The sequence below is a fragment of the Caretta caretta genome, chromosome 6 (genome assembly GCF_965140235.1).
Source record: "Caretta caretta isolate rCarCar2 chromosome 6, rCarCar1.hap1, whole genome shotgun sequence".
Classification (NCBI taxonomy): domain Eukaryota; kingdom Metazoa; phylum Chordata; order Testudines; family Cheloniidae; genus Caretta; species Caretta caretta.
Window position 1 is genome coordinate 7,356,137 of NC_134211.1, and position 3,524 is coordinate 7,359,660.

Genomic DNA, 3,524 nt, shown 5'->3' on the forward strand with positions numbered 1-3,524 from the left:
GTTGGAGATACGTTTCCGACTTACGCAAAACTCGAGGTACACGAGGCATTCTGGAACGGAATGCTTGCATAAGTCGGGGAGCGTCTGTATTCTTTGCAGCCTCGCAGTCATTTCTGAACATGGGAAACTGAATTTCCAAGATTAACAGTCTTGGATTCCTTTTTTTTTTTTTTGAACAAGCCACAGAATACAGTTAAAACAAAGAAATCAGAGCTATGACACAGAGAATGCACTTTTAATTCATCACTTGTTTATTGATAAGCACAAATCCCAATAATTATATTAACTGAGAACAAACCTTCCTGTTTATCATCCTTCTAAAGGCGTCCTTCATCTCCTTGTTCCTCAAGCTGTAGATCAGGGGATTCAGCATGATAATTATGAGTATATAAAACACAGAGATGATCTTGTCTGGATCTGTGGTGTAGTCAGAACTGGGTTGTAAATACATGAAGATCACCATCCCGTAGAAAATTGTTACGGCCATCAGGTGGGAGGCGCAGGTGGAGAAGGTTTTGCTTCTGCCCTTGGCAGAGTGGATCTTCAGGATGGCAATGAGGATGTACATGTAGGAGAATAGTACAATGAGAATTGTAGTCATGACCACTATAGTGGACAAGGTGAAATACACTGTGTTAGCGTTGTGGGTGTCGGAGCAGGACAGCTTAAGGATTGGGGGGATGTCACAGAAGAAATGGTGAATGACATTGGAGTCACAGAAGGACAGGGCAAATTATAAATGGAGTCTGAAGAACCGCATTCACAAAGCCACATATGTAGGAAGCAACCGCTAGTAACACACACAGTATCCTTGACATGATGAGGCTTTAGAGCAAGGGGCTACCGAGGGCTAGGAAGTGATCAGATGCCATTACCGCCACCAGGCAAAGCTTCCTTGGTCAGAAAGTTACAGACAAAGGAAACCTGTGCTGTGCATGCGGCGAGAGAAATGGGTTTGCCCTGAACCCCAAAAGTCATCAGCAACCGAGGCATTACCGACGTCGGCAAGAGACAAACTGCTGAGGAAATAGTACCTGGAGGTGTGGAGTCCAGAGTTGAACCTGATCAAGACTATCAACCCTAGATTCCCCGCCAGGGTGATAACATAGATCATTGGGAACAACACAAAGAGGGGGACCTGAAGCTCCGGAAGATCCATGAACCCCTGGAAAAGGAAGTCTGTAACCACAGTGTGATTTCCCTCCGCCATTTCTTCCACCCATGATCTCCTCCTTTACAGGGGAAAAGTGAAACGTACAATTAAACAGGAGCCAAGAAAGGACCAAGAGCGGATCCTTCACACGCATTCTGACTCCCCTCGGCCTGAGCCGCCACAATGTACTTGTCATTCCCTATGCTCCCTAGCTGCAAGTTGGACATGGGCCCAGGCTCCCTCCTACCTGGAGCAACTCAGACTGCCTGGTCCAATTAACTCCTCCTTGTACTAGCTGGGCAAGGTGACAGGAAACAAAATGTGAAGTGCCTGGCTGCTCTATGGCATCCTGGAAGGGGAAACCCCCCACACAAGGAGACCCCAGAGCTCTGATTAAGATGAATGGGACTGTTAATACTTCTCAGAGCTATTGTTTTAGGCAGCCTGCAGACACAAGCACATGGCACTGCATTGGCTATGCACCGAAGGTCAATTCCACAAAGCGCTGGACACCTGAGGCCTATTTAATGAAAGTGGAGATTCTGGGCCACCATTCTGGAAGCAACAGGGTGAATTCCATGGCAAACTTTGTGACCACAGACTCACACTAGTGCAGAAGGACTTGTATTAGCTGAAGATTTATTTAATTTTTTTTTCTGATGTTGAGGTGTGAAGAAGGTAGACATTTATCAGCTGAGAAAGATAAAATCACCTTTGTACGGTAGCATTGATCCAATATTGTGCTCTGATATTTTTCATTGAAACTGTATTAATACAAGATAAAAAAGAACCCCCATGAATGAGGTTGGGTCGCGGGTCAACTCTTGAACCCTGGAGGAAGCTGCATCTGAGTGTTCTTCTGTGGTTTCTGTCCTCTCACTATTACTCACCATGGGCTAAACCCTATTATCCCTTGGCTCAAGTCTACCTAGCAGAGCTTAAATGTAAGGCATTTCCAAGGGGGTAGAAAGGATCCTAATGACATCTGGGTAAAATTCTTTGGCTGAAACTTTTTTTCAGAGAAAAATGCAGATTCAGCTATACCAGAATGTTTGTAAAATTGTATTGGGTTCTTCGGGATGGGAAAAACATCAAATAAATTCATTTCCCCACTGATAAACCTTGCTGTTCAGTGTCCCACCTCTGCATGGAGGGGCGAAAGGACAGCTCCAAATCAATGTTGGTGAGAACAGGGGCTTGTCTGCACTGGGAAGTTATTCCTGAGCAAGGTAATAGGTGAATGTAAGGCACTAGAGCTATTCTGGAATAGCTCCTGGTATGGACCCTCTTAATCCACTGGATTAAACTAAACTGGAAAAAGAAAAGTGGCCACATAGGGAGTTACATTAGAGTCAGTTACTGCAGAGTCAGTTTCCCATGTTGACCAGCCCTAAAGCAGTAGAATTGTATCACTGGTGAGAATAGGGCTAATCAGTAGATAGCAGTGATGAGAAACAAAATGTATGATCAAAAGAGCTGTGTGAATACCTGACTTCTTGGTTTGCTGGCTCTTCTGAAACATAAATGAAAAAATTAGTTTCTGATTTAACCTAATTGATTTTTTTTCCAAGTTTTTGGCTGACTGACAAGTTGACTGAAATGTTTTGTTTGATCAGTTGCTGTTTTTCCAATTGTTATATTTTTTCATAAAATGAAAGTAAATTTTGAAACAGTCTTTTAAATGGGAAACTTAAACTATTTAGACCTTTTTGATTTTTCTGAGGTTTTAGTTCAAAGCAAAATAATTCAGCTCATTTGATACAAATTCATAAAATATTTCAGCAAACCCAAATCTGCGTTGCTCAGAAAAAACAAGTATTTTAGCCCAATTTCCCCCCACCCCCAGTTCTACTGAACAATATGTCATGTTGCTCAGAGTAAAACTATCCCAATTCAATTTAGTCATGAGGCTCACATTTTCAACAGTGAGGGTGGTTAACCGCTGGAATGAACTACCATGGGAAGTGGTGGATTCTCCAGCTAGAGGTGCTGTGAAATCAAGACCCGATGGCTCTCGGGAAGAGACACTTAATAAAAGACAAGTTAATGGGCTTAATACAGAGGGTAACTGTATCAAAGTGTGACCTGAGTTATACAGTTGGACTAAATGATCTCATTGTCCCGTCTAGTCCTTAAAATATACGATCAATTTATAGCATTGCTGTTAGTAAACCTATAAAATCACTATATGGCATTGATAACGAGGAGTCCTGTGGCACCTTAAAGACTAACAAATTTATTTGGGCATATGCTATCATGAGCTGGAACCCAGAAGTGTGTTATAGCCCACGACAGCTTCTGCCCAAATAAATGTGTTAGTCTTTAAGGTGCCACAGGACTCCTCATTGTCTTTGCTGAAACAGACTAACCC

At 42.7% G+C, this 3,524-nt stretch overlaps 1 pseudogene; it reads right to left on the reverse strand.

Annotated features, from left to right (window-relative positions):
• Nucleotides 1-277: 277 nt before the first annotated feature.
• Nucleotides 278-1,210, reverse strand: LOC142072303 (olfactory receptor 5AR1-like; annotated as a pseudogene).
• Between the last annotated feature and the right edge of the window lie 2,314 nt (nucleotides 1,211-3,524).